This window comes from Triturus cristatus, chromosome 1_1 (assembly GCF_964204655.1).
Source record: "Triturus cristatus chromosome 1_1, aTriCri1.1, whole genome shotgun sequence".
Lineage (NCBI taxonomy): Eukaryota > Metazoa > Chordata > Amphibia > Caudata > Salamandridae > Triturus > Triturus cristatus.
Genome location: NC_140579.1, coordinates 275,672,719 through 275,696,274, shown reverse-complemented (window position 1 = coordinate 275,696,274; position 23,556 = coordinate 275,672,719).

The window sequence follows — 23,556 nt, the reverse complement described above, 5'->3', positions numbered from 1 at the left end:
CACAGGGACGTCATATACCTTGATATAAAATTAGTTCCGCGATCGCTCACGACCTCGCGGGGGAAACCCACCCTGGAAAAGATCCCCATCAGGGCCCGGCCCACCACGGGGGCCGTAATGGTGCGCAGGGGAATAGCCTCTGGATAGCGGGTGGCGTGGTCTACTAGGACCAAGATGAAACGGTGACCTTGGGAGGTGGGGGGGTCCAGTGGCCCCACGATGTCGATTCCGACTCGTTCGAAGGGGGTACTGACGACCGGGAAGGGTTGGAGGGGAGCCTTGCGCTTTCCCCCACTCTTCCCACTGGCTTGGCACGTGGGGCAGGACTTGCAGTGTGCCTCTACCGCTGCCTTCATCTTAGGCCAATAAAAATGGGTCACGAGACGGCTGTAGGTCTTGTCCTGACCCAGGTGACCGGCGAGGGGGACATCGTGGGCTAAGCCCAGGAGGAAGTCCCGGAAGCGGAGGGGTACCACCAGTACCCGTCCGGATCCCAGCTCCACTGATTTCTGCTCACTATACAGGATGTTATTCTCCCAATAGATTCGGTGCGTTCCGGTCTGGTCACCTGCGGCTTGGCCCTCGGCCTGGCGCCGCAGCCCGACCAGGGAAGGACAGGTGGCTTGCTCCCGGCAAAATTCTTCCCGGGTGGGCCCGCCCTCGTGGCGCCAATGGGCCAACTCGGGTAGATCCCCCAACTCGGGGACCGGGGCGGGGTCGGATGGTGCGGGTTCGTCGCTGGCGACGGACCCTTCCGATGGGGGAACGGGAGGACCCTCGGCGGGGACGGTACGGGCTTCTTCGACCGGGGTGCCCTCGACTTCTCTCCGGGGAGTGAGTCGGGCTGTCATAGATCGGGTGGTGGCACACACCCACTCGGGGAGTCCCATCATTCCTAGGTGGGCCTTGCGCTCTACGTGCTTCCAGGGAGAACTCTCCAGGTCGTTCCCTAAGAGGCAGTCGACCGGCTGGGAGGTTCTTACGGCCACCTTGAGTTTACCTATCACCCCTCCCCACTCAAATGGCACCAGGGCTACCTGACACATACTTTCCCTATTGTCTGCAGATATTACGGGGCAAAAGACATTGGGGAGGATCTGCTCCTCGGGAACTAGGTGCCTGAGGACACCGGTGATACTGGCCCCGGTGTCCCGCAGGGCCTCTACCTGGTGGCCATTGATCTTGACGAGCTGCCCATATTTCTGTGTGTTGGATGGTAGGAGGCTACCAGGGATCATTTCCCTATCTCCCAGGGATACTAGGGCCATAGCGGCGGGTTCCCACTCCGCGGCTTCTTCAACCTCCTCCCCCAGGGCTACGTTGACTATCTGTCTCGCAGGGGTGACTTGGGTGGCCATGGGGCACTCTGGGTCATTGGCGTAGTGCCCGGGTTTCTGGCAACGAAAACATGTGACGGTCACCCGGTGTCCTCGTCTCCCAGGGGGCCCTGTTACTGGTGGGGGGGGGGCGCCGGAAAAGGTGGAGGTGGTGTCTTCGGGGGGCTAGGCTGGGACTCTCTCGGCCCTCCCTGGTTCCCTCCCCCTCTCTGGCGGGGTGGTCCCTGACTGGTTCGGGGGTACTCTCCTACCATGCCCCGGGAGACCCGGGTGTTGGTCCAGCGGTCGGCCTCCACAGCCAGCTTCCGGGGATCTGTGAGCTTGCTATCTAGCAGATGTTGACGTAGCTCTACGAAGCAGTTCGCAGCCAGATGTTCCCATAACATGAGGTCAGTGAGTTCGGCAAGGGTGGTGACCTTGCTGCCCTTGACCCACCCATCGAAGGCCCGACTAAAAAAGTTTACATACTCCACCCAGGTGGTGCCCGGGATCTTCCTGCAGTCCCGGAACCGTTGGCGGTACATTTCTGGGGTGAGGCCGTATCTTATGAGGAGAGCCTCTTTCATGTGGCTGTAGGAGGTCTGCAGGGAGAGGGGTAGGTCGAGCAGGGTGTCCCTTCCTTCGCTCAGAAACCGCCCCCACAACCCCGCCCCCCAGTCCTTCTGCGGAATCCGATGGGAGGTCATGGCGACCTCGTAGGCCCGAAACCATTGCTGAATGTCATCGTTTTTATAATATTCTTTGACCACATCCTTGGGGATGTGGACCTTTTGTTCCGCTGGGGGGGCCGTCTCTCGGTTCCCCGAGGGCCTCCCGTCCTCATTTCGGGCCTTGAGCTCGAGTTCTTTTAAGCTGCGTTCGTGCTCTAGTTGGAGCTTTCTTCCTTCGTGCTCCCGTTGGAGCTTCTTTTCTTCCAGTTCGCCTTGTACGCGCATTTGCTCTACCGCTAGCTTTTTCTCCGCTAACTTCAATTCGCCCTCGATTTTGAGTTTGGCTAACTCGAGTTCATGACTGCGGCTTCTCTCTCTGTCCGCGAGTTCTCCCGGGGATAGGCCCCCGTCTGGTACAATGCCTCGCACCTGATTGTCGCTGCTTTCACTTGGAGGGGGTTCGGCTTCGTCGGGGCGCTCCCCCATGCCTTCCGGGCGGGATGCCCCGGTCTCCACCCAAGTTTTCAGTGCTTTCTGCAAGTCTTCCTTAGTGTTGAGGCCAGTGGTAGCGATTTTAAGTTCTTTGCAAAATTGTTTTAGCTCTTTGTGTGTGTATTCTTCCAGGTGCTCCACCTGGAACACTCTGTTGGCGTTGGTTTCTGCGGAGCTCATGGCGCTTCCTTCTGCCATCTTTGTTTGTCGTGCGTCCGTTGTTCACTGTACGATCTCTAGGTGATGGGCCCGAATCCCATCGCTTGCCACCAATGTTAGACGGCGACCCCAGAGGAGCCCGGAAAGGGGTCCTGACTTCCCTGAGTCCCACCCGTGTAGTATTGTAGCCGGGCACTGGCGAGAGATTCCCCCGGGGGGTGGAATCTCGCAACTAGGATCGTACTTCTGGCACCCCACGACACAGAGAGACCACACTGGGTATTCTCAGAAACAAGTTTTATCAAATAGGTATCACTGCAAATATGTACAAGGTGAGCACGGGCTCAAGAGTCTCGGAAAGGTAGGGGGTAGCGGGACTGTCTCTGGTAACGGTTCAAAGCAGGGACGTATCCGGCGCACAGCTCACAATCCTCGAGCTGGGGGATACGTGGTCGGAGTCGGGGTCCGGCGGGACCGTGAGAGTCTGGGGGAGCCGCGAGTCACTCAGCAGGGCTCAGGTACAAGTTCGGAGGTCTTACGATCTTCAGGGAGCCGCGAGTCACTCAGCAGGGCCCAGGTACAAGTTCGGAGGTCTTACGATCTTCAGGGAGCCGCGAGTCACTCAGCAGGGCTCAGGTACAAGTTCGGAGGTCTTACGATCTTCAGGGAGCCGCGAGTCACTCAGCAGGGCTCAGGTACAAGTTCGGAGGTCTTACGATCTTCAGGGAGCCGCGAGTCACTCAGCAGGGCTCAGGTGGGTTCAAGGTCCAGGGGCCGCGACCACGTCAGCAGGCTCTCGTGGTTCCAGCGTCGAATCTGCCGGACAGTCTCAGAGCACCCCTTGTTATAGGTCGACCCCGCTTTGATGTCCGGAGTCTGCGCAGGCAGGGGTCTTGTCCCCTGGGGGCCGCTTGTCGGGGTTTCCTGCTATTGTCTTTTTGATCCTTTCAGGGCCGGGTCGGGAGGAGTCCCAGACACCCAGCAGGCACGGAGCCAGCCCGCAGGGAGGCCGGAGGGCCGATCGAAACCCATCGTCCCAGGGGAGTTCAGAGGTGCGATAGAAACTGCTCCTCCCTCTCTCATCCCGTGGAAGCGTGATGTCCTCCAGCCGGAGTGGCGCCTCGAGGCCCGGGTCGCGCTGGGGCCGAGCGGCCATCTTGTTGCAGGGAGTGGGCACGCGGGCCCGGGGTGGCCGAAAGGAGAGAGGCCATGGACGGGGATGTCCGGGGTTGGTGCAGGTGTCCTGGTGGGAAAGGTCGGCTGGGCCGCGTGCTTGGGCTGCAGGCACCAGGTTTCGGGGGTGCGGGGGCACGGAGGGCCATTCTACGAGGCCGGGTCCAACAGCCTGGTTACCCGTCTCCGTCCCACATTGAGAGACTGGACTAGGCGTTTGGTCCTCGTGGGTGCAAGTAGGGAGATGGGAGGCTGGTTGGGCGCCCCCTGGGCATCATCCCCCTGATGGGCGATCCCCACTGCACCCCCCCCTCATACGGGGGAGGTGTTGCTGCTCTACAGCTTTTTCTAGTTGGGGTAGGGTTGGTTGAGATAGGGTGGGCGGGGTGGGGTCTTTATTCCCGGCCAGTTGGGGTTGCCGGAGTGGGTGGACATGTGTTCCGTTTGCGATTTTCTGCCACTGACTCCCTTGTTACGAAGGGGTGGGGTTGGGTATTTGAGGATGCCCTTAGTACTGTCTTCTCATATTGTTACCATGTATGTTATGATTTATCTCATGCTGTGTCTACCGGTCATGTGTTACTAGGCCTGGATCCATGGGGAGCGTAGAGAACATAGCGCCAGTACAGCAGGTTCAGATTGTCTCCTGGAACGTGCGCGGGCTGGGCGACCCGAGAAAGCGCCGCCAGGTCCTGGGGTACCTAGATAGGCATAACGTATCTGTTGCCATGATTCAGGAGACGCACTTGCGGCCGGGAGGGAACCCTCCCTTTGCATCACGGTGGGCTGCATGCAGGGTCTTTTCCTCTTATTCGACCTACGCGAGGGGTGTGACCATATTGGTCCGGCGTGTGGTGGGCTTTATTCCAGCGGGTACCGAGGTGGGGTCCTGTGGTAGATATTGCATGATATGGGGAAAACTACGCTCACACACAATACTGTTTGCATGTTATTACGGCCCCAACGTAGACGACCCGACAACACTTCTGAACATGTGGGGTAAGATACACACGTTAGGTATCTCCCATGTCATTCTAGGGGGAGACTTCAACACCGCACTCAGACCCGTAATGGACAGATCGCACGCGCAACCGTCCCACTACTCGCGCACCCAGCGCCATTTGCTACACTTAACTGATGAACATCAGCTGGTTGATGCTTGGCGACACCTTCATCCGACACTCCGACAAGGCACACATCACTCTGCTGTTCACTCGACTTGGGCCCGACTTGACTATCTTTTTCTCTCCGCAGGCATTGCCCTGTGGCTGCTCGGGGCGCGTCACCTGGCCCGGACTTTCTCCGATCACTCCCCTGTCTTGCTGTCGCTCCGCGTTCTGCTGGGTACCTCCCCATACCTGAGCTGGCGTCTCAACCCCGTGCACCTCACGGACTCTGCCTTTATGGCGGAACTGGAGGATGACATAACAGACTTCTTTGACCGCAATGCTGCCTCAGTCTCCCAGTTCACCACGGTGTGGGAGGCTTTCAAAGTTACCGTGCGGGGATGGTGTCTGGCGAGGGGCGGGGGGGTTCTTAAGGTTCTCCGTGGTGATGTGCGCAAACGCGAGTCTGAACTGCTTCATTTGGAACGGGAGGTGGCACAGTCCCCACACGATCGCACACTCACGGCGAGCCTCAGGGACAAGGTGACTGAATACACTGACGCGGCAGCCAAAGGATGTAAGTTTCTGGGGAAACCATACTTGGCGCGGATACATGGGGAGGGAGACAGACCCGGCAGGGCTTTAGCCGTCGCGGTACGCCCCCCAGATACCGTAATTATGTATCCACCCTACTCGATGGCCAGGGTGTCCCACAGAGAGACCTTTCGGCCCAACTTCAAGTCCTTACAGACCATTATGTAGGTCTCTACACCTCTCGCAGAACTACTACAATAGTCCTGCAGGAATACCTTGAGGACACCGCGATAGCGTAGCTAGGCCCCTCCCAGCAGAAATTTGTTAGACGGCGACCTCAGAGGAGCCCGGAAAGGGGGTCCTGACTACCCTGAGACCCACCCTCAAAGTATCGTAGCCGGGCACTGGCGGGAGATTCCCCAGGGGGAGGATTCTCGCAACTAGGATCGTACTTCTGGCACCACACGACACAGAGGGACCACACTGGGTATTCTCAGAACAAGCTTTATCAAACAGGTATCACTGCAAATATGTACAAGGTGAGCACGGGCTCAAGAGTCTCGGAAAGGTAGGGGGTAGCGGGACTGTCTCTGGTAACGGTTCAAAGCAGGGACGTACCCGGCGCACAGCTCACAATCCTCGAGCTGGGGGATACGTGGTCGGAGGTGGGGTCCGGCGGGACCGTGAGAGTCTGGGGGAGCCGCGAGTCACTCAGCAGGGCTCAGGTACAAGTTCGGAGGTCTTACGATCTTCAGGGAGCCGCGAGTCACTCAGCAGGGCTCAGGTACAAGTTCGGAGGTCTTACGATCTTCAGGGAGCCGCGAGTCACTCAGCAGGGCTCAGGTACAAGTTCGGAGGTCTTACGATCTTCAGGGAGCCGCGAGTCACTCAGCAGGGCTCAGGTGAGTTCCAGTTCCAGGAGCCGCGACCACGTCAGCAGGCTCTCGTTGTTCCAGTGTCGAATCTGCCGGACAGCCCCAGAGCACCCCTTGTTATAGTTCGACCCCTCTTTGATGTCCGGAGTCTGTGCAGGCAGGGGTCTTGTCACCTGGGGGTCGCTTGTCGGGATTTCCTGCTATAGTCTTTTGATCCTTTCAGGGCCGGGTCGGGAGGAGTCCCAGACACCCAGCAGGCGTGGAGCCAGCCCTCAGGGAGGCCGGAGGGCCGATCGAAACCCATCGTCCCGGGGGAGTTCAGAGGTGCGATAGAAACTGCTCCTCCCTCTCTCATCCCCTGGAAGCGTGATGTCCTCCAGCCGGAGTGGCGCCTCTATGCCCGGGTCGCGCTGGGGCCGGGCGGCCATCTTGGTGCATGAAGTGGGCACGCGGGCCCGGGGTGGCCGAAAGGGGAGAGGCCAGGGACGGAGATGTCCGGGTCGGTGCGTGTGTCCTGGTGGGGAGGTTCGGCCGGGCCGGGGGCTTGGGCTGTAGGTACCAGGTTTCGGTGGTGCGGGGGCACGGAGGGCCATTCTACGAGGCCGGGTCCAACACGCGTCCCCCCCAGCTGAAAGCCGGAGAGAACTGCCCATCAGCTTGGGGGGTTCTCTTCACTGAGGCGGAAGAACCGGGAGAGGCCGTCAGCATTGGCGTGGTCCGTACCAGGGCGGTGTTCCACGGTGAAATCCATCCCCTGGAGGGAGATTGACCACCGCAGTAGCTTGGGGTTTTCTCCTCGCATCTGCATGAGCCAACGTAAGGGCCGATGGTCAGTTTGGACTCTGAAATGGGTGCCAAACAGGTAGGGTCGTAGCTTTTTGAGTGCCCAGACCACGGCAAAGGCTTCGCGCTCTATGGTGCTCCATCTTTGTTCTCGGGGCAACAGCCGCCGACTGAGGAAGGCGACGGGCTGGTCTAGGCCTTGGTCATTTACTTGGGACAGGACGGCCCCAATGCCATGCTCGGAGGCATCGGTTTGGACTATGAACTCCTTGGCGTAGTCGGGAGCCTGGAGGACGGGGGCAGTACACATGGCCCTTTTTAGGGCATCGAAAGCTTCCTGGCAGGCAGCCGTCCACTGCACTTTCTTTGGCTGTTTTTTAGATGTGAGTTCTGTGAGAGGGCCGACAAGGCTGCCATACCCCCGAATGAATCTTCGGTAGTAGCCCGTGAGTCCCAGAAAGGCTCGGACCTCCGTCTGGGTGATGGGTGGTTCCCAGGCCAGGATGGCGTCGATCTTTGGCTGTAGCGGGGCGACCTGGCCACTCCCGACCTGGTGCCCCAAGTAGAACACGGATCCTTGCCCGATCTGGCACTTGCTGGCTTTTACTGTGAGGCCTGCCTGGCGCAGGGCGATTAGCACCCTTCGGAGGTGCTGGAGGTGCTCACTCCACTCTGAACTGAAGACAGCGATGTCGTCCAGGTATGCCGCGCTGAACTGTTCTAGCCCGGCCAGGACTCTATTCACCAGTCGCTGGAAAGTGGCCGGGGCATTTTTCATCCCGAAGGGCATTACGCGGAAGCGGTAGTGCCCATCGGGGGTGGAGAATGCGGACCGCTCTTTGGCCCCTTCGGTGAGCGCAATCTGCCAGTATCCGCAGGTGAGGTCGAATGTGCTGAGGAACCGGGCTGCCCCTAGTCGGTCAATGAGTTCGTCGGCTCGTGGAATGGGGTGGGCATCGGCTCGGGTAACGTCATTGAGCCCCCGGTAGTCCACGCAGAATCGGAGCTCGGGGGCGACACCGGGGGCCGCTGCCTTCGGGACCAGGACCACGGGGCTGGCCCAGGGACTGTCAGAGGGCTCGATCACCCCCAGGGTCAACATCTTCGAGACTTCCGCTTGAATGCAGGACCGGACCCGGTCAGGAACCCGGTAGGCTCGGTGTCTCACCGGCGGGCTGTCCCCGGTGTCCACATCATGAACACACCAGTCGGTGACCCGGGGGGTCAGGGAGAAGAGGTCAGAAAATTGTCTTAGGAGTTGGCGGCAGTCCGCTTGTTGCTGGGCAGTGAGGGCTGGGGAGAGGTTCACTCCTTCCACGGAGCCATCCTGCTCCTTGATACACAGGAGGTCCGGGAGGGGATCCGACTCATCTTCGGCCCCGTCATCGGTGGCCAGCAGGAGGCTCAGTTCTGTCCGCTGGAAGTGAGGCTTGAGGCGGTTCACGTGCAGGACCCGGAGGGGATCCCGAGGCGACTGGACGTCCACCAAGTAGGTGACTTGGCTCTTCTTCTCGACCACTTTGTAGGGCCCCGTCCATCGGTCCTGGAGAGCGCCAGGCTTCACCGGGGCCATGACCCACACCTGCTGGCCCGGCTGGAACTCGACCAGAGTAGCATTCTGGTCGTACCAGCGCTTCATTTCTTCTTGACTCGCCTCCAGGTTGGCCTCGGCCAGTTCTCGGAACCTCCTGGTCTGGTTCCGGAGGGCCAGGACATATTGGAACACATCTCGGGGGGTGGCCTGGGGTGCTGCCTCCCACCCTTCCTTAACTAAACTGAGGGGACCTCGGACGGGGTGCCCATAGAGTAATTCAAACGGGCTGAACCCTAAGGACTTCTGGGGGACCTCCCGGTAAGCGAACAAGAGGCAGGGGAGCAGGACGTCCCACTTACGCCGGAGGGGCTCTTCTAGGCCAGCGATCATCCCTTTCAAAGCCCTATTAAACCTCTCTACTAGGCCGTTCCCTTGGGGATGGTACGGGGTGGTGAACTTATAGGACACCCCACATTGTTGCCACAGGGACGTCATATACCTGGATATAAAATTAGTTCCGCGATCGCTCACGACCTCGCGGGGGAAACCCACCCTGGAGAAGATCCCCATCAGGGCCCGGCCCACCACGGGGGCCGTAATGGTGCGTAGGGGAATAGCCTCTGGGTAGCGGGTGGCGTGGTCCACTAGGACCAAGATGAAACGGTGACCTTGGGATGTGGGGGGGTCCAGTGGCCCCACGATGTCGATCCCGACTCGTTCGAAGGGGGTACTGACGACCGGGAAGGGTTGGAGGGGAGCCTTGCGCTTCCCCCCACTCTTCCCACTGGCTTGGCACGTGGGGCAGGACTTGCAGTGGGCTTCTACCGCTGCTTTCATCTTAGGCCAATAAAAATGGGTCACGAGACGGCTGTAGGTCTTGTCCTGACCCAGGTGACCGGCGAGGGGGACATCGTGGGCTAAGCCCAGGAGGAAATCCCGGAAGCGGAGAGGTACCACCAGTACCCGTCCGGATCCCAGCTCCACTGATTTCTGCTCACTATACAGGACGTTATTCTCCCAATAGATTCGGTGCGTTCCGTTCTGGTCACCTGCGGCTTGGCCCTCGGCCTGGCGCCGCAGCCCGACCAGGGAAGGACAGGTGGCTTGCTCCCGGCAAAATTCTTCTCGGGTGGGCCCGCCCTCGTGGTGCCAATGGGCCAACTCGGGTAGATCCCCCAACTCGGGGACCGGGGCGGGGTCGGATGGTGCGGGTTCGTCACTGACGACGGACCCTTCCGATGGGGGAACGGGAGGACCCTCGGCGGGGACGGTGCTGGCTACTTTGACCGGGGTGCTCTCGATTTCTCTCCGGGGAGTGAGTCGGGCTGTCATAGATCGGGTGGTGGCACACACCCACTCGGGGAGTCCCATCATTCCTAGGTGGGCCTTGCGCTCTACGTGCTTCCAGGGGGAACTCTCCAGGTCGTTCCCTAAGAGGCAGTCGACCGGCTGGGAGGTTCTTACGGCCACCTTGAGTTTGCCTATCACCCCTCCCCACTCAAATGGCACCAGGGCCACCTGACACATACTTTCCCTATTGTCGGCAGATATTACGGGGCAAAAGACATTGGGGAGGATCTGCTCCTCGGGAACTAGGTGCCTGAGGACACCGGTGATACTGGCCCCGGTGTCCCGCAGGGCCTCTACCTGGTGGCCATTGATCTTGACGAGCTGCCCATATTTCTGTGTGTTGGACGGTAGGAGGCTACCAGGGATCATTTCCCTATCTCCCAGGGATACTAGGGCCATCGCGGCTGGTTCCCACTCCTCGGCTTCCTCAACCTCCTCCCCTAGGGCTACGTTGGCTATCTGTCTCGCAGGGGTGGCTTGGGTGGCCATGGGGCACTCTGGGTCATTGGCGTAGTGCCCGGGTTTCTGGCAGCGGAAACAGGTGACGGTCACCCGGTGTCCCCGTCTCCCAGGGGGCCCTGTTACTGGTGGGGGGGGCGCCGGGAAAGGTGGAGGTGGTGTCTTCGGGGGCTAGGCTGGGATTCCCTCGGCCCTCCCTGGTTCCCTCCCCCTCTCTGGCGGGGTGGTCCCTGACTGGTTCGGGGGTACTCTCCTACCATGCCCCGGGAGACCCGGGTGTTGGTCCAGCGGTCGGCCTCCACGGCCAGCTTCCGGGGATCTGTGAGCTTGCTATCCAGCAGATGTTGACGTAGCTCTACGAAGCAGTTCGCAGCCAGATGTTCCCATAACATGAGGTCAGTGAGTTCGGCAAGGGTGGTGACTTTGCTGCCCTTGACCCACCCATCGAAGGCCCGACTAAAAAAGTTTACATACTCCACCCAGGTGGTGCCCGGGATCTTCCTGCAGTCCCGGAACCGTTGGCGGTACATTTCTGGGGTGAGGCCGTATCTTGTGAGGAGAGCCTCTTTCATGTGGCTGTAGGAGGTCTGCAGGGATAGGGGTAGGTCGAGCAGGGTGTCCCTTCCTTCGCTCAGAAACCGTCCCCACAACCCCGCCCCCCAGTCCTTCTGTGGAATCCGATGGGAGGTCATGGCGACCTCGTAGGCCCGAAACCATTGCTGAATGTCATCGTTTTTATAATATTCTTTGACCACATCCTTGGGGATGTGGACCTTCTGTTCCGCTGGGGGGGCCGTCTCTCGGTTCCCCGAGGGCCTCCCGTCCTCATTTCGGGCCTTGAGCTCGAGTTCCTTTAAGCTCCGTTCGTGCTCCAGTTGGAGCTTTCTTCCTTCGTGCTCCCGTTGGAGCTTCTTTTCTTCCAGTTCGCCTTGTACACGCATCTGCTCTACTGCTAGCTTCTTCTCCGCTAACTTCAATTCGCCCTCGATTTTGAGTTTGGCTAACTCGAGTTCATGACTGCGGCTTCTCTCTCTGTCCGCGAGCTCTTCCGGGGATAGGCCCCCGTCTGGTACGATGCCTCGCACCTGATTGCTACTGCTTTCATTTTGGGGGGGTTCGGCTTCGTCGGGGCGCTCCCCCGTGCCTTCCGGGCGGGAGGCCCCGGTCTCCACCCAAGTTTTCAGTGCTTTCTGCAAGTCTTCTTTAGTGTTGAGGCCAGTGGTAGCGATTTTAAGTTCTTTGCAAAATTGTTTTAGCTCTTTGTGTGTGTATTCTTCCAGATGCTCCACCTGGAACACTCTGTTGGCGTTGGTTTCTGCGGAGCTCGTGGCGCTTCCTTCTGCCATCTTTGTTGGTCGTGCGTCCGTCGTTTACTGTACGATCTCTAGGTGATGGGCCCGAATCCCGTCGCTTGCCACCAATGTTAGACGGCGACCTCAGAGGAGCCCGGAAAGGGGGTCCTGACTACCCTGAGACCCACCCTCAAAGTATCGTAGCCGGGCACTGGCGGGAGATTCCCCAGGGGGAGGATTCTCGCAACTAGGATCGTACTTCTGGCACCACACGACACAGAGGGACCACACTGGGTATTCTCAGAACAAGCTTTATCAAACAGGTATCACTGCAAATATGTACAAGGTGAGCACGGGCTCAAGAGTCTCGGAAAGGTAGGGGGTAGCGGGACTGTCTCTGGTAACGGTTCAAAGCAGGGACGTACCCGGCGCACAGCTCACAATCCTCGAGCTGGGGGATACGTGGTCGGAGGTGGGGTCCGGCGGGACCGTGAGAGTCTGGGGGAGCCGCGAGTCACTCAGCAGGGCTCAGGTACAAGTTCGGAGGTCTTACGATCTTCAGGGAGCCGCGAGTCACTCAGCAGGGCTCAGGTACAAGTTCGGAGGTCTTACGATCTTCAGGGAGCCGCGAGTCACTCAGCAGGGCTCAGGTACAAGTTCGGAGGTCTTACGATCTTCAGGGAGCCGCGAGTCACTCAGCAGGGCTCAGGTGAGTTCCAGTTCCAGGAGCCGCGACCACGTCAGCAGGCTCTCGTTGTTCCAGTGTCGAATCTGCCGGACAGCCCCAGAGCACCCCTTGTTATAGTTCGACCCCTCTTTGATGTCCGGAGTCTGTGCAGGCAGGGGTCTTGTCACCTGGGGGTCGCTTGTCGGGATTTCCTGCTATAGTCTTTTGATCCTTTCAGGGCCGGGTCGGGAGGAGTCCCAGACACCCAGCAGGCGTGGAGCCAGCCCTCAGGGAGGCCGGAGGGCCGATCGAAACCCATCGTCCCGGGGGAGTTCAGAGGTGCGATAGAAACTGCTCCTCCCTCTCTCATCCCCTGGAAGCGTGATGTCCTCCAGCCGGAGTGGCGCCTCTATGCCCGGGTCGCGCTGGGGCCGGGCGGCCATCTTGGTGCATGAAGTGGGCACGCGGGCCCGGGGTGGCCGAAAGGGGAGAGGCCAGGGACGGAGATGTCCGGGTCGGTGCGTGTGTCCTGGTGGGGAGGTTCGGCCGGGCCGGGGGCTTGGGCTGTAGGTACCAGGTTTCGGTGGTGCGGGGGCACGGAGGGCCATTCTACGAGGCCGGGTCCAACAAAATTCCTACACCACGAACTAGAACTTGATGAGATAAAGGAGGCGATAATGTCTATGAAGTCTGGCAAGGCACCCGGATCGGACGGCCTGCCGATAGAATTCTATAAGGCCTTCCTCCATGTTCTCGCCCCTATACTGAAGAGAGTGTACTACTCCGCCCTAGAAGAGGGCATCCTACCGGGAACGATGCGCGAAGCCCTCATAACATCCCTGCTGAAACCGGGCAAGCCCCCGGAACATTGCGACTCTTATCGACCCCTCTCCCTTTTGAACACGGACAGCAAGATCCTAGCGAAGCTGCTCGCTACGCGCCTAAATCTTCTGATGGAGCGCCTGGTCCTCCCCGACCAGGCCGGATTCGTCCCCAACCGAGCGACATCCCACAATCTGCGCACCCTGCAAGCGGTGATGCAGGATATCGATCCCAGATGCGAAGCTGCGGCGGTTTTCCGAGACGCCACCAAGGCGTTCGACACCCTGGAGTGGGATTATATCCTAGCCTTGTTGGAGCGGATGGGAGTGCCCTTCAATTTCCTAGACTGGATCCGGCTGTTATACCGACATCCTCAGGCCACGGTTCTACTGAATGGGTCTCGCTCTGCTCCCTTCACTATCCACAGAGGCACCCGGCAGGGATTCCCCCTCTCCCCCGTCTTGTTCGCCATTGCTATAGAGCCGCTGGCGGCCAAACTCCGACAACACCACAAACACCGATCTCTGATTTACCCGGAGCGCCAACTCCTTATCGCGTTATACGCGGACGACATGACCCTGTTTGTCCACAAGCTGCGAGACAACCTTAACCCATTATTGCGTGAGGTGAGTAAGTTCGGAGCCATAGCGGGCATACAAATTAATTGGGCAAAGTCTGCTCTGTCCCCCCTGACAGATAGTACTACGCGGTTCCCGTTGGATTATCCCTTGGTGTGGGAAGCGGACGAGCTCACTTATCTGGGAGTGCGGGTAAATCGGAACAGGGAGGCCATGATCAGAGCTAACTACGGAACTGTCCTGGACAAACTCACTGACCAAATCACACAATGGACCCACCTCCCGCTGTCCATGGCGGGGCATATCTCCCTGATCAAGATGGTGGTGCTTCCCAAACTGTTATACCTCTTTACTAACATCCCCTATAGCCCGGGGGCATTCTTTTTCAAGACCCTGAACTCCCAGATCTCTCGGCTAATCTGGGGTGGGAAGCAGGCCCGGATCGGACTGCGGACACTCATGTTGCCCTATCATCAGGGAGGGCTCGATGTCCCGAACTTTCAGAAATATTATGACTGCGCCCAAGGTCACTTCGCGGTCTACTGGCTCCATCCCCCCCCCCTTCATGGCCCACCTTGCGGTCGAGGATGGGTTCATGAGGCCTGCACAGCCATCGGGGTACCTGTACACGGAGGTTCCACCGGGGGCTCGCGATCCCACCACGGTCGATTGCACAGTGAGAGCCTGGAAGCGTTTGGCGAACTACATGGATGTCAAATTCCTATACTCTCCCCGAATGGTCCTGGCACACGATCCCAGACTGAGTGTTACTTGCGAAGAACTAGGACGCCGGATGCTTACGCGGCTGGCGATACATACGTGGGGAGATCTATACCACCAGGGGAGCTTTCGAACGGCGACACACTTTTTTGGGGACGTTACCCCATCTACAATGGATACATTTCTCTACGTTCGCCTTCGGCAAAATATCAGGGCTGTTACGCCACACTTCCCGGATGAGCCGGAGACTGTGGCACCGTTGCACGCTCTGCTCCAGACGCCCGCCCCGGCGCACGTAGTCTCGCTGTTATATACACATGTGCGGGAAGCTCCCACCCCCCCCTCGCTCAGGGCGCGGAGAGACTGGGACAATGACCTGGGGGATCCCATGTCGGATGACCAATGGGAGGTAAATTGCTCCCACCTTACTGCAGTGACTGGTAATGCACGACTACGCTTGGTGCATTATAAATTTTTGCATCGCCTTTATTTCACCCCAGCCAAATTGTACCGCTTTGGCCTCCGGAATGGCGATCGCTGTCGGCGGTGCCAGGAGCCGGGTGCAGATTTTATGCACCTGGCTTGGTCCTGCCGTGCAGTGGCTATGTATTGGACTGAGGTGTTTGCTGCCCTCTCCGTTATGGTCGGGCTGGACATAGCGCCCTGCCCTGCTATTGCTCTCCTGGATCGCTCCTGTCCTGCGCTTAAGACACACCGTAGGTTCCTCGCGCTGGGGCTTTTGCTGGCTAAGCGCCTTGTGGCGTGCAGATGGGGACGAGGGCGAGCGCCCAAATTCAAGACTTGGCTGGCGACAATGTCGACCTGGCAGGAACAACTTCACAATTACGCAGACCTGTTGCCACGCAAGTCCCGTCCCAAAGACTTATGGGGGCCCCTCAGGGCCTATCTCCTACGCCCTCAGGACGCGACTGAGACGGGAGGGAGCCCGCGCGGAACGTCGGGGGGGGATTGCCCGCCCGTTGCGAACTGACTTACGCCTAGCCCCGGATAACGCCCCCCCTCCCCCCTGCTGCTGCATCACCTCACCCTGCTTGCCCCCCGCCCCTCCTGGCGCGCGACTCATGCGGCGCTTCTTGCGGCGCTCGGATCAGCTACGGGCTCTCCAGGGTACTTACATATCACATGTCGGGGCCCGGGTGGGATGAGAAGGCACTCTGCAGATCCCCTGGCTCCGAGGTCCTGGGACCCTGGTTCCCTACTGAGGAAGATGGCATAGCATCCTAGATGGTAACACCACTTTCCAAGATTCCTGATCGGTCTATACCGACCCCCCCCTCCCAGAGCAACGGTTCTGCGAGCCGGGGCTGCGCTGCGCCACGTCAAGCTCCTACTTACGTCTGTGGTGCACTGCTAGGTGCCGCAGCCCCGCGCTGTACGATACAGTACTCCACATACTATGTATGGTGGACACACCCTGGGAGGAGGCTAATGTTGTGTTTTATTTTTGAGTTTGTTAATACAAATAACCGAAACCTTGACTACAGCCTGTTTGACCTCTTATGGCATCACGACTATACATTCGCTTTTCACATTCGTAGCCTTTTTGCACTTATCCTGCTGCCGGCCCTTGAGGGTTGTAGGCGTATAAGCTGTGTTAACTGACTGGTATTTACTCTGTGTTGCATATCACTCTTGATACCGAGTTATCGCTACCGGCCTGCATTAATGCAGGATGTAGGTGCAAAGCTGTGTAAAATTTGACTTTGACAATAAAGGTTTAAAAAAAAAAAAAAAAAACTAACTATCGCCTGGAGAATAGCCTTGGCTGCTCACGCCACGCACCTAGAGGGTGAGCAAGGGTCATTCCAAAGGGGTTATCCTGCGCCTTGACCTGAAGGAGAGGGTCCCTGCTTGACACAAGGGCATCCTTGCGCCAACCAGAGACCCCCAAGTCTAACAGGAGTGATATGCACCCACCCCTCTTATGTCTGGGCACTGCTGGGAGTGATCTGCACCCACCCCTCACATGTCTCTGGGCACTGCTGGTATTCCTCTGCACCCACCCCTCACATGTCTCTGTCCACTGCTGGGAGTCCTCTGCACCCACCCCTCACATGTCTCTGTCCACTGCTGGGAGTCCTCTGCACCCACCCCTCACATGTGTCTGTCCACTGCTGGGAGTCCTCTGCACCCACCCCTCACATGTCTCTGTCCACTGCTGGGAGTGATATGCACCCACCCCTCATATGTCTGGGCACTGCTGGGAGTGATCTGCACCCACCCCTCACATGTCTCTGGGCACTGCTGATATTCCTCTGCACCCACCCCTCACATGTCTCTGTCCACTGCTGGGAGTCCTCTGCACCCACACCTCACATGTCTCTGTCCACTGCTGGGAGTCCTCTGCACCCATCCCTCACATGTCTCTGTCCACTGCTGGGAGTCCTCTGCACCCACCCCTCACATGTGTCTGTCCACTGCTGGGAGTCCTCTGCACCCACCCCTCACATGTCTCTGTCCACTGCTGGGAGTGATATGCACCCACCCCTCATATGTCTGTCCACTGCTGGGTGTCCTCTGCACCCACCCCTCACATGTCTCTGTCCACTGCTGGGAGTCCTCTGCACCCACCCCTCACATGTGTCTGTCCACTGCTGGGAGTCCTCTGCACCCCCCCTCACATGTCTCTGGCCACTGCTGGGAGTGATATGCAACCACCCCTCATATGTCTGTCCACTGCTGGGAGTCCTCTGCACCCACACCTCACATGTCTCTGTCCCCTGCTGGGAGTGATATGCACCCACCCCTCATATGTCTGTCCACTGCTGGGAGTCCTCTGCACCCACCCCTCACATGTCTCTGTCCACTGCTGGGAGTCCTCTGCACCCACCCCTCACATGTGTCTGTCCACTGCTGGGAGTCCTCTGCATCCACCCCTCACATGTCTCTGTCCACTGCTGGGAGTGATATGCACCCACCCCTCATATGTCTGGGCACTGCTGGGAGTGATCTGCACCTGCACTCACCCCTCACTTGTCTCTGGGCACTGCTGGTATTCCTCTGCACCCACCCCTCACATGTCTCTTTCCACTGCTGGGAGTCCTCTGCACCCACCCCTCACATGTCTCTGGGCACTGCTGGTATTCCTCTGCACCCACCCCTCACATGTCTATGTCCACTGCTGGGAGTCCTCTGCACCCACCCCTCACATGTCTCTGCCCACTGCTGGGAGTCATCAGCACCCATCCCTCACATGTCTCTGTCCACTGCTGGGAGTCCTCTGCACCCACCCCTCACATGTGTCTGTCCACTGCTGGGAGTCCTCTGCACCCTTCCCTCACATGTCTCTGTCCACTGCTGGGAGTGATATGCACCCACCCCTCATATGTCTGTCCACTGCTGGGAGTCCTCTTTACCCACCCCTCACATGTCTCTGTCCACTGCTGGGAGTGATATGCACCCACCCCTCATATGTCTGTCCACTGCTGGGAGTCCTCTGCACCCACCCCTCACATGTCTCTGTCCACTGCTGGGAGTCCTCTGCACCCACCCCTCACATGTGTCTGTCCACTGCTGGGAGTCCTCTGCACCCACCCCTCACATGTCTCTGTCCACTGCTGGGAGTTCTCTGCACCCACCCCTCACATTTCTCTGTCCACTGCTGGGAGTGATATGCACCCACCCCTCATATATCTGGGCACTGCTGGGAGTGATCTGCACCCACCCCTCACATGTCTCTGGGCACTGCTGGTATTCCTCTGCACCCACCCCTCACATGTCTCTATCCACTGCTGGGAGTCCTCTGCACCCACACCTACCATGTCTCTGTCCACTGCTGGGAGTCCTCTGCACCCATCCCTCACATGTCTCTGTCCACTGCTGGGAGTCCTCTGCACCCACCCCTAACATGTGTCTGTCCACTGCTGGGAGTCCTCTGCACCCACCCCTCACATGTCTCTGTCCACTGCTGGGAGTGATATGCACCCACCCCTCATATGTCTGTCCACTGCTGGGAGTCCTCTGCACCCACCCCTCACATGTCTCTGTCCACTGCTGGGAGTCCTCTGCACCCACCCCTCACATGTGTCTGTCCACTGCTGGGAGTCCTCTGCACCCCCCCTCACATGTCTCTGGCCACTGCTGGGAGTGAAATGCAACCACCCCTCATATGTCTGTCCACTGCTGGGAGTCCTCTGCACCCACACCTCACATGTCTCTGTCCCCTGCTGGGAGTGATATGCACCCACCCCTCATATGTCTGTCCACTGCTGGGAGTCCTCTGCACCCACCCCTCACATGTCTCTGTCCACTGCTGGGAGTCCTCTGCACCCACCCCTCACATGTGTCTGTCCACTGCTGGGAGTCCTCTGCACCCACCCCTCACATGTCTCTGTCCACTGCTGGGAGTGATATGCACCCACCCCTCATATGTCTGGGCACTGCTGGGAGTGATCTGCACCTGCACCCACCCCTCACATGTCTCTGGGGACTGCTGGTATTCCTCTGCACCCACCCCTCACATGTCTCTTTCCACTGCTGGGAGTCCTCTGCACCCACCCCTCACATGTCTCTGGGCACTGCTGGTATTCCTCTGCACCCACCCCTCACATGTCTCTGTCCACTGCTGGGAGTCCTCTGCACCCACCCCTCACATGTCTCTGTCCACTGCTGGGAGTCCTCTGCACCCATCCCTCACATGTCTCTGTCCACTGCTGGGAGTCCACTGCACCCACCCCTCACATGTGTCTGTCCACTGCTGGGAGTCCTCTGCACCCACCCCTCACATGTCTCTGTCCACTGCTGGGAGTGATATGCACCCACCCCTCATATGTCTGTCCACTGCTGGGAGTCCTCTTTACCCACCCCTCACATGTCTCTGTCCACTGCTGGGAGTGATATGCACCCACCCCTCATATGTCTGTCCACTGCTGGGAGTCCTCTGCACCCACCCCTCACATGTCTCTGTCCACTGCTGGGAGTCCTCTGCACCCACCCCTCACATGTGTCTGTCCACTGCTGGGAGTCCTCTGCACCCACCCCTCACATGTCTCTGTCCACTGCTGGGAGTCCTCAGCACCCACCCCTCACATTTCTCTGTCCACTGCTGGGAGTGATATGCACCCACCCCTCATATATCTGGGAACTGCTGGGAGTGATCTGCACCCACCCCTCACATGTCTCTGGGCACTGCTGGTATTCCTCTGCACCCACCCCTCACATGTCTCTATCCACTGCTGGGAGTCCTCTGCACCCACCCCTCACATGTCTCTGGTCACTGCTGGTATTCCTCTGCACCCACCCCTCACATGTCTTTGTCCAATGCTGGGAGTCCTCTGGACCCACCCCTCACATGTCTCTGTCCACTGCTGGGAGTCCTCTGCACCCATCCCTCACATGTCTCTGTCCACTGCTGGGAGTCCTCTGCACCCACCCCTCACATGTGTCTGTCCACTGCTGGGAGTCCTCTGCACCCACCCCTCACATGTCTCTGTCCACTGCTGGGAGTGATATGCACCCACCCCTCATATGTCTGTCCACTGCTGGGAGTCCTCTGCACCCACCCCTCACATGTTTTTTTTCCACTGCTGGGAGTCCTCTGCACCCACCCCTCACATGTCTCTGTCCACTGCTGGGAGTCCTCTGCACCCACCCCTCACATGTCTCTGTCCACTGCTGGGAGTGATATGCACCCACCCCTCATATATCTGGGCACTGCTGAGAGTGATCTGCACCCACCCCTCACATGTCTCTGGGCACTGCTGGTATTCCTCTGCACCCACCCCTCACATGTCTCTGTCCACTGCTGGGAGTCCTCTGCACCCACCCCTCACATGTGTCTGGGCACTGCTGGTATTCCTCTGCACCCAACCCTCACATGTCTTTGTCCACTGCAGGGAGTCCTCTGGACCCACCCCTCACGTGTCTCTGTCCACTGCTGGGAGTCCTCTGCACCCATCCCTCACATGTCTCTGTCCACTGCTGGGAGTCCTCTGCACCCACCCCTCACATGTGTCTGTCCACTGCTGGTAGTCCTCTGCACCCACCCCTCACATGTTTCTGTCCACTGCTGGGAGTGATATGCACCCACCCCTCATATGTCTGTCCACTGCTGGGAGTCCTCTTTACCCACCCCTCACATGTCTCTGTACACTGCTGGGAGTGATATGCACACACCCCTCATATGTCTGTCCACTGCTGGGAGTCCTCTGCACCCACCCCTCACATGTCTCTGTCCACTGCTGGGAGTCCTCTGTACCCACCCCTCACATGTGTCTGTCCACTGCTGGGAGTCCTCTGCACCCACCCCTCACATGTCTCTGTCCACTGCTGGGAGTGATATGCACCCACCCGTCATATGTCTCTGTCCACTGCTGGGAGTGATCTGCACCCACCCCTCATATATCTGTCCACTGCTGGGAGTCCTCTGCACCCACCCATCATATGTCTCTGTCCACTGCTGGGAGTCCTCTTCACCCACCCCTCACATGTGTCTGTCCACTGCTGGGAGTCCTCTGCACCCCCCCTCACATGTTTCTGGCCACTGCTGGGAGTGATATGCAACCACCCCTCATATGTCTGTCCACTGCTGGGAGTCCTCTGCACCCACACCTCACATGTCTCTGTCCCCTGCTGGGAGTGATATGCACCCACCCCTCATATGTCTGTCCACTGCTGGGAGTCCTCTGCACCCACCCCTCACATGTTTCTGCCCACTGCTGGGAGTCCTCTGCACCCACCCCTCACATGTGTCTGTCCACTGCTGGGAGTCCTCTGCACCCACCCCTCACATGTCTCTGTCCACTGCTGGGAGTCCTCTGCACCCACCCTTCACATGTGTCTGTCCACTGCTGGGAGTTCTCTGCACCCCCCCCCCCCTCACATGTCTCTGGCCACTGCTGGGAGTGATATGCACCCACCCCTCATATGTCTGTCCACTGCTGGGAGTCCTCTGCACCCACCCCTCACATGTCTCTGGGCACTGCTGGTATTCCTCTGCACCCACCCCTCACATGTCTCTGTCCACTGCTGGGAGTCCTCTGCACCCACCCCTCACATGTCTCTGTCCACTGCTGGGAGTCCTCTGCACCCACCCCTCACATGTCTCTGTCCACTGCTGGGAGTGATATGCACCCACCCCTCACATGTCTCTGGCCACTGCTGGGAGTCCTCTGCACCCACCCCTCACATGTGTCTGTCCACTGCTGGGAGTCCTCTGCACCCACCCCTCACATGTCTCTGTCCACTGCTGGGAGTGATATGCACCCACCCCTCATATGTCTGGGCACTGCTGGGAGTGATCTGCACCTGCACCCACCCCTCACATGTCTCTGGGGACTGCTGGTATTCCTCTGCACCCACCCCTCACATGTCTCTTTCCACTGCTGGGAGTCCTCTGCACCCACCCCTCACATGTCTCTGGGCACTGCTGGGAGTGATATGCAACCACCCCTCATATGTCTGTCCACTGCTGGGAGTCCTCTGCACCCACACCTCACATGTCTCTGTCCCCTGCTGGGAGTGATATGCACCCACCCCTCATATGTCTGTCCACTGCTGGGAGTCCTCTGCACCCACCCCTCACATGTCTCTGCCCACTGCTGGGAGTCCTCTGCACCCACCCCTCACATGTGTCTGTCCACTGCTGGGAGTCCTCTGCACCCACCCCTCACATGTCTCTGTCCACTGCTGGGAGTCCTCTGCACCCACCCTTCACATGTGTCTGTCCACTGCTGGGAGTTCTCTGCACCCCCCCCCCCTCACATGTCTCTGGCCACTGCTGGGAGTGATATGCACCCACCCCTCATATGTCTGTCCACTGCTGGGAGTCCTCTGCACCCACCCCTCACATGTCTCTGGGCACTGCTGGTATTCCTCTGCACCCACCCCTCACATGTCTCTGTCCACTGCTGGGAGTCCTCTGCACCCACCCCTCACATGTCTCTGTCCACTGCTGGGAGTCCTCTGCACCCACCCCTCACATGTCTCTGTCCACTGCTGGGAGTGATATGCACCCACCCCTCACATGTCTCTGGCCACTGCTGGGAGTCCTCTGCACCCACCCCTCACATGTGTCTGTCCACTGCTGGGAGTCCTCTGCACCCACCCCTCACATGTCTCTGTCCACTGCTGGGAGTGATATGCACCCACCCCTCATATGTCTGGGCACTGCTGGGAGTGATCTGCACCTGCACCCACCCCTCACATGTCTCTGGGGACTGCTGGTATTCCTCTGCACCCACCCCTCACATGTCTCTTTCCACTGCTGGGAGTCCTCTGCACCCACCCCTCACATGTCTCTGGGCACTGCTGGTATTCCTCTGCACCCACCCCTCACATGTCTCTGTCCACTGCTGGGAGTCCTCTGCACCCACCCCTCACATGTCTCTGTCCACTGCTGGGAGTCCTCTGCACCCATCCCTCACATGTCTCTGTCCACTGCTGGGAGTCCACTGCACCCACCCCTCACATGTGTCTGTCCACTGCTGGGAGTCCTCTGCACCCACCCCTCACATGTCTCTGTCCACTGCTGGGAGTGATATGCACCCACCCCTCATATGTCTGTCCACTGCTGGGAGTCCTCTTTACCCACCCCTCACATGTCTCTGTCCACTGCTGGGAGTGATATGTACCCACCCCTCATATGTCTGTCCACTGCTGGGAGTCCTCTGCACCCACCCCTCACATGTCTCTGTCCACTGCTGGGAGTCCTCTGCACCCACCCCTCACATGTGTCTGTCCACTGCTGGGAGTCCTCTGCACCCACCCCTCACATGTCTCTGTCCACTGCTGGGAGTCCTCAGCACCCACCCCTCACATTTCTCTGTCCACTGCTGGGAGAGATATGCACCCACCCCTCATATATCTGGGCACTGCTGGGAGTGATCTGCACCCACCCCTCACATGTCTCTGGGCACTGCTGGTATTCCTCTGCACCCACCCCTCACATGTCTCTATCCACTGCTGGGAGTCCTCTGCACCCACCCCTCACATGTCTCTGGGCACTGCTGGTATTCCTCTGCACCCACCCCTCAAATGTCTTTGTCCAATGCTGGGAGTCCTCTGG